The following is a 10303-nucleotide window of genomic DNA, read 5'->3' as shown; positions in this document are numbered from 1 at the left end:
CCAACTGAAGAACTGAAGGAGTGCTGGAGTCCGGGATTAGGTACTCTTCCTCTTTGGTAGAAGAGCAGGATGCAATGTTAGAACATAGTTCAGACTGAAGTTGAGCTGGAACTGGGAATGGACTGAGATCCAAATAGCAAGACGATCACTAAGAAGTGGTGGATAGCCAGGGAGCACAGATGTGGTTGCTGACTGACAATCAACAACAACTGAACAAAGAGGTGAGGAGGTGAAGACCCCCAGGAGAACATGCCAGAAGACGCCAGAGCCTGTGGGCTGTGTGTTATAAATACAGGTGGACAGGCGCATGCCTGTCACTAGAGGGAGCCCAATCCTCCAGGAGGCCAGCTCAGAACAAGAGAACATGCCAGAGGACAAACAGTAGAGAGAAAGGGAGATGATCACAGCACAGTGCGACCCAGAGCAGCTAGGGGGTAATGGACATGGCCGTGTGCCGTTACACACCCCAACTTCCAGTAATTTGTACTGGTCTATCTGTTACTAGGGATAAATTTCCCCTGATGACAAGCAGCATATTGTAGAAAAGTGCAGAAAAGTGCGTACTAATATACAGAAAAGTGCATACTAATATACTTAAAATACCCAGAAATATACACTTGTCTGACAAATGTAATAATTGCTCTAGACGGCTTATCCCTGCATATGGAAGAGTTTATATTTACACTGACTCTTATCTATGCAGGAGTCTGTGTTAACATATGATCTCTATGAATTTTATCCTTCTATAACTTTTTTCTATCTATACTGAAGATGTCATCTATGTAATAGGTACACAACAGTATTAAACCATGAAACTCCTACTAGCCCAGATACATGGCATACATGGAGACACACATGCTTCCCATTACTGTGCCCATGATTTGATCTAATATCATCAGATACCAAAGGTCTAGCCAAAGGTTGTAGTCAGAATGCCAGAGTTGTGGCCTGATTCACTGGGACTGGAGGAGGAGAAGATGGTGTCTGGAGCAGGAGAAGAGGAGGCATCTGGTTACCCAGTACCTGGAAGAGAAATTGTTAGTATAGTGCCTATAAATGCTGGAAGATACACTACTGTCCCCACTGCTTGAATACAAACATAATAATTATTTTAGGAAGCAACAAAGTGGTGGACTGACACTGAAGTAATGTCAAAAAATATATTTATTACACAGATATCCCCATGGAGTAGTATGGGGAGTATATTATGCGAAAATCCAGACCTGGATGAGCCACGTCTGCATTATCGCATAATATACTCCCCACACTACTCCATGGGGATATGTGTGGGACATCTTTCTCCCAGAATCATCAACCACTATTACGCACTTGCTGGACCCCATCTATTTGGATGTCAGCTTGTCCAGCACTAAGACCTGGACTGTCTAATCCACCTACGGTGGTACCTCGCTTTTCAAACTGCTCAGAACTCTTTGCTTTGGTTCTCAAACACTTTTCGGGCACCAAGTCTAAAAGTAGAGTAATACTGCGGGATTCAAACGAAAAATTACCTGGAAGTAACATTCAGAATTCAAACTTTGCTCAGTATCTGAACGTTTTTGTGAGCGTAGATGGTGGGTTGTACCTGGTGAGTTTAGCACTGGTGAAGCTTTAGATATAGCACAGTACTGTATAAGATTGCTGGAGTGGATATACAGTACAATAGTAGTACAGGCAGGGCACCGCCATCTCCCATCCTGTACAGAACTGTATAAGATTGCTGGGGTGCATATACAGTACAGTAGTAGTACAGTCCGTGCACCACCATCTCCCATCCTGTACTGTATAAGACTGCTGGGGTGCATATACAGTACAGTAGTAGTACAGTCAGTGCACCACCATCTCCCATCCTGTACAGTACTGTATAAGATTGCTGAAGTGCATATACAGTACAGTAGTAGTACAGTCAGTGCACCATCTCCCATCCTGTACAGTACTGTATAAGACTGCTGGAGTGCATACACAGTACAGTAGTAGTACAGTCAGTGCACCACCATCTCCCATCCTGTTCAGTACTGTATAAGACTGCTGGAGTGCATATAGAGTACAGTAGTAGTACAGTCAGTGCACCACCATCTCCCATCCATTTCAATACTGTATAAGACTGCTAGAGTGCATATACAGTACAGCAGTAGTACAGTCAGTGCACCACCATCTCCCATACTTTACAGTGGTGGGATGGGGGGGGGGGGGGGCACTATATAGTAAAGTATGAGTGAGGAGTTATTGACTATTGTCCTATAATTGCTTATTTTGTTTGAAATGTACTGTACAGTGTAGTGCTGTTCTGTACTGTACTGTAGTGATTAAACTGGGCACTTTTCAATGTTCTAAATTAATATTGTAGGTAATTATTGGTTGGTGCTGGAACCAATTAAACACATTTATTTCCTATGGGAAGACACTGCTCGGTTCTCAAACTGCCTTCCTGAACCAATTAAGTTTGAGAACCAGGGTTCTATTCCTACTAACAATAGTCCGTTTGGTACCTCGGCCTATCGACCAGATGAGTGGCCAAATCTATTGCCTGATGACATTCTTTTTATCATAAAACACTTCTATGGGACTTCTGTATATCAATCAGCCTATGCCACAGTTTGACGGTACCTTCAATGACCATATAACATTCAGAGAGATTTCTTATACCACCTTAATGGGCTTTGAATCCACAACCATCCCTGATGAACCTGGAGATTTATTATTTGGGGGAAATGCGTCGGATGGCGAGTGGATACTGAATCTCAATTTACCTAATAACAGCCTATTTACATTATTGTACATGAGTGCATACTGACATATCAGACTATTATCACCTAGCCGGATACAAACTGGACTTTTTTGACCCACAGAAAGAACCAGACAAATGGACTCTGTTTGACCAAGTGTAGGGGACACCCTATGCTAGCGGCCTCTTAGACAATAGGCAGGGTGTGATAGGCACATTTAACTTTTGACCTGACCCGCCTATTATCGTAAGCATCTTCAATGTATACATTCTATCTTGGGATAATCCGCACTGTATATAAGTTTTTCACCGAATAAATATGTTTTTGGCACTACTCCTGGCGTCAGTCCACCATTTTGTTGCTTCCTAAAATAATTATGATGCCCAGTACCTGGAATCATTTATTGGTTGAGGCTGTGGCTACTCCCAGGGATGTGGTGGTGGAATTCAGCAAGCTGAGCGAGGACCTTTAATGTAATGTATCTATGCGGTTTACATATGTCTGCAGAAACTTGTCATCCTACTGGAATGCATGGAAGGCCACATGGTGAGGAATAATTTACAATTTCTACAATGAACAATAAAAAAGTCCAGAATTTATTATCACAGAAGGCTAGAAATGTGATGTGGCTCATATGCTCTTAATAACTCATCATTACCCTGGTAATCTGCTCAGTAAAAGGGCCGGGCGATTTTGCCAACAAGAGAACACGGTGCCGCAGGAGTGCATAGACACATTGGGGGAGATTTATCAAACATGGCGTAAAGTGAAACAGGCTCAGTTGCCCCTAGCAACCAATTAGATTCCACGTTTCATCTTCCAAAGAGTCTGTGAGGAATGAAAGATGGAATCTGATTGGTTGCTAGGGGCAACTGAGCCAGTTTCACCTTAAACCATGTTTAATAAATCTCCCCTATTGTCCTTATCTGCGAGGTAACAGAAGGCTTGTATCCACCGTCCGTAAAACATTGCTGACCTTTCCTTAGTATATAGCATACTTCTCCAGCCGACCCATGACATAAGTGTACATCATGGGTTAGGGAGGGGTTAATGGATGCTCCAATAGGTGCCCACAAAGAAGACATGCTTTTGCACAGTATAGGGGGACACAGACAGCATGTGCTCCTATTGACTACACAACTGAAGCAAAACGTGTCATCAAGGTGGCCAGTTTTCTAGTAATTGTTGCCATGTGGATGGTTCCAGCATGAATAAGGCGTGCTTGAGAAACATGTTGGGCTTCTCAGAGAGTATGGTACAGTATCTTCTGACCAATTTTCATTAGTCTTGGAGATATAGCTGATGTTTCTAGGTCTCCAGTGAGTAGGACATCCAGTATATACACTGCAGGTGTGTCTTTGTCATGCTGAGTGTAGCTACAGCCACTGAGCCCAGTGGTGTGGCAATACGGGTCACAATGGTTGCAACTGCTACCAGGCTCTTAGCTTGCCACATGCTGGATTGCAGCTAAGCGCACACGTATGTATCAGTGTGTGTCAAAAGTAGGAGCTACTGTAGAGATTTAGGATGCAAAGACATCTGGGCAGCAAACTGCATAGTTAAGACGTGGCTGGAAGAAGTCTTCATGGCGGCCTGGGCCAGATGTAGAAGAAAATAAAAATGAGTGAATCATCACCTGTGAGTCATTGGATATGGCACAATAATTGAAGTGCTATTTGCAGTAAATTTTGACTTGTCTTCAGACATAACCAAAAGTGAAAGGATCCAACAGCACCAGAGTATATAGTCCAACTGTGCCTTGTGTTTCAATGGTTGATGCACACAGGAGAGTCCACAATTCCAGTGTGGACGCAGGAACTACTTAAAAAATGGAATACTCCCACAGCATCTGGAATATGAGCAAAGTCCATGGGTATATACATTATCTGGAACAAAATCGCGACGTTTTGACCCACATAGGTCTTTATCAAGCTTGATGAAAAACCCATGTGGGTCGGAATGTCATGTTTTTGTACCAGCTTATGTTAATATTTTTGGACTTTGCGGATATTGTGGATGCTGCGGGAGTATTCTATTTTTCATGTCCTTGGACATGTCAAAAGTTACTGGTTGCAACAGGTCTCACTTCTGAGACCTGCTGTGATCCTGAGACATAGCCAGGAGGACTGCAAGGCAGTTCAATTCACTAACCGGCTGGCAGAACATCCAACTTTCTTGTTCCATAGACTATATTGAAGTGAATGGGTCAGATTAAATTAACAGCCAGGATCATCGAGATCTCAGGATCAACAGCAGGGATCATCGAGATCTCTGAATTGCTGCAGGTCTCAGGCGTAAGACCTGGTTCAATCAGTAATTTTTTGGAATGTCATATGATGTGGCAAAAGTTACTACAAATGACAGTAACACTAATACTTATTTGCACAAGCCAAAAAGACAGAAATGGCTGCACATCGCACCCATGGCTGACACGAAAGCTTATTCAGCTACATTTAAAACCAACATCAGAAGTTAGTATATAATTTGGCCAAACCATATTGCCTCATGTACCACGTGCAGGTCTTCTGATACACATGAGTCCCTAACCAAAAAACATCACTGTGCCGGTCAGTGACCACAATCCCCGCAAAACGTGCGCAAGCAGAGAAGGGGGGCCAAGGAATGGCCCTGCAACCCCGTTGTCATAGGACCAGACCCTAAAGGGCCCCCCCCGGACCCTGCAGGCGCCACTGGCGGAAAAAGTGGACGCCAAGCAACACAAGTGTGAACAAGCTCTTACCTCTCTCTCCATTCCTCTGCAGGTAGAATGGGAGAATACTATCTGCAGTGGCAATGGTGAGCGCAATACCTTATCCAGACTTGTGCTGTTTGGGGGCAGCTTCCTCCGCCGGTGGTGCTGGCTGGGAGTTTTTTTGGGGGGGCATTTTGGGTCTGGTCCTGTGGCATGGGGGATGCAGGGCCATTCCATGGCCCCCCTTCCCTGCCCATGCACGCCTGCGGGGGTGGTGGTCACTGACCGGCACAGTGTGGACTTAGTGAAGGGACCCATGTGTATCAGATACCTGCACGCGGTACATGGGGCAGTGTGGCTTGATCAATTCATACACAAAATTCTGATGTTTTTTATGCAGCCGAGAGGCACTAGTGTCAGCCTTAGGTATGAGGTGCAACGCTCTTTTTCTTCCCTGAACTGTATTTTGTTTCTCTCTTTTCTCAGTGTTTTTGCACTCCTCCTGGAAGACCCACATGACTGCAATTAGCAGGAGACACCTGAATGCATGTGCTTTTATCCCTCCTGTTTGTCCCATCCTATCTGCAGTGGCAATGGTGAGCGCAATACCTTATCAAGACTTGTGCTGTTTGGGGGCAGCTTCCTCCGCCGGCGGTGCTGTCTTGGAGTTTTTTGGGGGGGCATTTTGGGTCTGGTCCAATGGCATGGGGGTTGCAGGGCCATTCCATGGCCCCCCTTCCCTGCCCATGCACGCCTGCGGGGGTGGTGGTCACTGACCGGCACAGTGTGGACTTAGTGAAGGGACCCATGTGTATCAGATACCTGCACGCGGTACATGGGGCAGTGTGGCTTGATCAATTCATACACAAAATTCTGATGTTTTTTATGCAGCCGAGAGGCACTAGTGTCAGCCTTAGGTATGAGGTGCAACGCTCTTTTTCTTCCCTGAACTGTATTTTGTTTCTCTCTTTTCTCAGTGTTTTTGCACTCCTCCTGGAAGACCCACATGACTGCAATTAGCAGGAGACACCTGAATGCATGTGCTTTTATCCCTTCTGTTTGTCCTATCCTATCTGCAGTGGCAATGGTGAGCGCAATACCTTATCAAGACTTGTGCTGTTTGGGGGCAGCTTCCTCCGCCGGCGGTGCTGTCTTGGAGTTTTTTTGGGGGGGCATTTTGGGTCTGGTCCTGTGGCATGGGGGTTGCAGGGCCATTCCATGGCCCCCCTTCCCTGCCCATGCACGCCTGCGGGGGTGGTGGTCACTGACCGGCACAGTGTGGACTTAGTGTAGGGACCCATGTGTATCAGATACCTGCACCAGATACCTGGTGTATCCATAATAAACCTTTTATACGGAATAAACCACTTAACAGTGTGGTTTTACTGAGCATCTGCGCCCGTACAAAGCCAGGACTCTATGGTCCAGGAGCCCGCTGTGGCCCGTTTTCAAGATACCTGCATGTGGTACATGGGGCAGTGTGGCTTGATCAATTCATACACAAAATTCTGATGTCTTTTATGCAGCCGAGAGGCACTAGTGTCAGCCATAGGTGTGAGGTGCAGCACTCTTTTTCTTCCCTGAACCGTACTAATATTTATTTGATGCTTGTCTGTATTGCCTGACTTTGCCAAAGAAAACATTGTCCAGGACCTTGGGATGGGAGGCAAGCAGAACGTCTGCACCAGGGCCCATGAGCCCTCAGCTATGTCCCTGACCGAGACTGTGCCAGCAACTGCAACGTGTGCACCCAGGCTAAAAGACACCTGCTTTTGCTGTGTTCACATACTTTTCTCTTATCCATTAAACAGTAATTGAATGATTTCAACAGAATCCATAGATGATGAAAAACAGGTGGATGACATGTTGGCTGACTTACACCTGCTCTCAATCAGATCAGTATATGTCTCACTTATGCTGCAATTACACGGAGCGATAATTCGCCCAATCGAACAATTAATGGTTTCGAAATAATGATGTGTTTTTTTACAACGATCAGCGTTTAGACAAAACGATATATCATTTGGAAAAATCCTTATTACGATCGATTTAAGATCGCTTTAGCCTATTTCACACATAGGGTGAAAGACTATTTACACGAAGTGATCTGCAATTTTTAGCGAATGACCAACGACGATTTGAGAACATGTTGAAAGATCAAAATGAACGATTTCTGGCTCATCGCTTGATCATTCGCTGTGTTTACACGAGCCATATATCACTCAAATGCTATTGTTATTACGAAAATTCGAATGATAATTGTTCCGTGTAAATGCACCATTAGGCCCGCCATACATGTATCTATGGTTCCTTGCAGCATCAAACAAAAAAATTCATAGTTGAGCCTACGTGGCTGTATGAAGTCTTGTTTTATGTGAGAGACATATTTTTTTGACCTGGCGATCATATGATCATGGAGTACCCCACCACATTACAAAGTTGCTGGAGTTTAAGCAAATCAAAGACATCTCTGCCAGTGACTAATGTCATGACTTTGAATTTTCCTAGAGTCTTCCTGATTGCCTCATTTACTTAAAAATCATTGGTCATTGTGCCGAGTCCCAGAATCTGTGGATCACTGCTGTGTATTCATGTCTGTATGTTGGCACCGATGGTATATGTATTGAAGCGTTATTCTGTGGATAAAAGTTGCTTACTGCATTTTGGCCAGTAGATGGCGATAACTAGTTTCTTTTACAGCCAGCACATGCTGAAGGATGCCAAAGGGGTTAATTGCCCATGTTACAGTTGTAAGTGCATGAGAGAAGTTTGCCATCTGCCTCACTGCTCTGGGCCTATCACAGCTCTTACAGAGTTTCCAGTCTTTATCAGGGGTTAAGTTACCATACAGCCTGCTCCAACAATAGAAAACAAGTCCTGGCCCTAGTGGTGCGAGCGCCTGTGAGGCTCCCGGCGTTCTTGCTCAGCCAATCAGTGACTGCGGCAGGGTCATGCACTGACTGGCTGAGTGGGACTGATGAGAGCTGGGAGCCTCACATGCAGCCACAGTGCTGAGCAGGTAATGTATGCTGCGGGCTGCGGGGGGATAAAGGGGCCGGCGTTACATACTTGCAGCTGAATTAAAATTCCACTGCGGTTATGTAATCCCATTGAAGTGACAGTACCAGGATTCGCAGCGGATTTCACTGCAAACTCACAGCATGAAATCCACTGTGAATCCGGTATGTGTGAAGCTACCCTGAAAAGTGGTTGGAGAAGTGTTACTAGCCTACGTACCCCGCTGTCTTTTGCTCGTTCCTCTCATCATAAGTTGAGAAGCTATATCTATGTAAACGTAAAAATTTGTACAAAAAATAAATAAATACACAAACCACATATCCACTGTGTCCGCAAGCAACCTGTTCATCAGACACTTTACATCTTGTCTTATATATGTATTTAAACAAGCTAAATGAAATAGGGAATCCATTAGTGTAAATTTGTACATTTAAAGGGGTAGTGCGGCGCTAAACAATTATTCACTAAATAACACACATTACAAAGTTATACAACTTTGTAATGTATGTTATGTTAGTGAATGGCCCCCTTCCCCGTGTCCCCCCCCCACACGCTAGACCTGGAAGTGTAGTGCTCTATACTCACCTGATCCGTGTCGACCCCCGTCCGTTATATATTAGTGAATAATTGTTTAGCGCCGCACTACACCTTTAAAAAAAAATAACAATAGTGGAAAAAAAAACATGTGTGCAAAACTACTATGGCTTTCAGCTACCTTCAATAGGTGGCACCAGAGAGTTACCTGTCATCTTTCTGGATAAGAGCTACTTTGCAATTTTTCCCCCAGGGGGCATTGCATTCCACAAGCCTTTAGGCACTCTCCTCATGGAGAACCTTGATCCAGAAAAAGCGGTTTGAACCAAAACATGGGGATGGGGGCAGATAGGGGATTGAAGCATATTACAAAGTTATATAACTTTGTAATGTGTTTCAATTACTGGGAAAAAGCTTTTTGCTGGAGTACCCCTTTAACTCATCTCTCCCCGTGCCTCTTTAGCCCCAGATTTCCACTCTGGAACCCGCTGATGGACTAACCGCTCAGCCATTCGAGGCTCCAGTCGCTCATTGGCTAAGTAGGCTGTATCATCCAGGACAGGCAATTTCCCTCATGACGTTGTTACAAACGGGGGAAAAATGCCTTTCAGCAGGGGTCTCGAGGCCACGGGAGAGGTAAGCAATACTTCATCAGTACTTTCCCCCTGTTCCTGCCACCTGCAAGAAGTCAGCTGAGGCAGAACTTCCCCTTTAAGGGGGCAAACTTGTATTCTCAACACCTATCCAACAGTGTTAGGGGTGAGGAGGTGAGGTTTTGCCAAAACTGGTGACAGCCCCCAACCCACTCCCCCCTCCACCCCCCAAAAAATAAATTAAAAAAATTGATTATTTGTCCTTTGTTGTCCATCTATGTGGGGTGGTTTCTTGCATCTCTATGTCCAATAAATTTGGTAGAAAACCGCCACACTGCAACTTTCACATCAACTGGCAAAGGTGTGTCTGAGCGGGAGCCTGTTTTCCCATAGACAATCCAATGAAGCAAGACAACACCAATTTCACTTAAACATTTTCTTTTGTATTTCTCAAGCAGCAGAAAGAGGCTATCGTACTTCGAAACGTCGCAGACGTGTAGACATGGATCTTAAGCCAACACTTACCCGTGAGTCCAGCTGGTGGCTCATTATGAGCATGGACTTTGCATAGCCCAGTCAGGGCAAATGGACTTTGTTAGGGTAGCTTCACACGTACCGTATCGCTGCGTTTTTATCGCGCGTGTTTGGTGCGATTTTTACATGCGAGTTTTGATTTTTCACATCAAAATCATGTGAAAATCAAAACTCGCATGTAAAAATCGCACCAAACAAGCAGCGTT

Source organism: Dendropsophus ebraccatus, chromosome 15 (assembly GCF_027789765.1).
Source record: "Dendropsophus ebraccatus isolate aDenEbr1 chromosome 15, aDenEbr1.pat, whole genome shotgun sequence".
NCBI classification, from domain to species: domain Eukaryota; kingdom Metazoa; phylum Chordata; class Amphibia; order Anura; family Hylidae; genus Dendropsophus; species Dendropsophus ebraccatus.
This window is presented reverse-complemented; position numbering follows the sequence as displayed.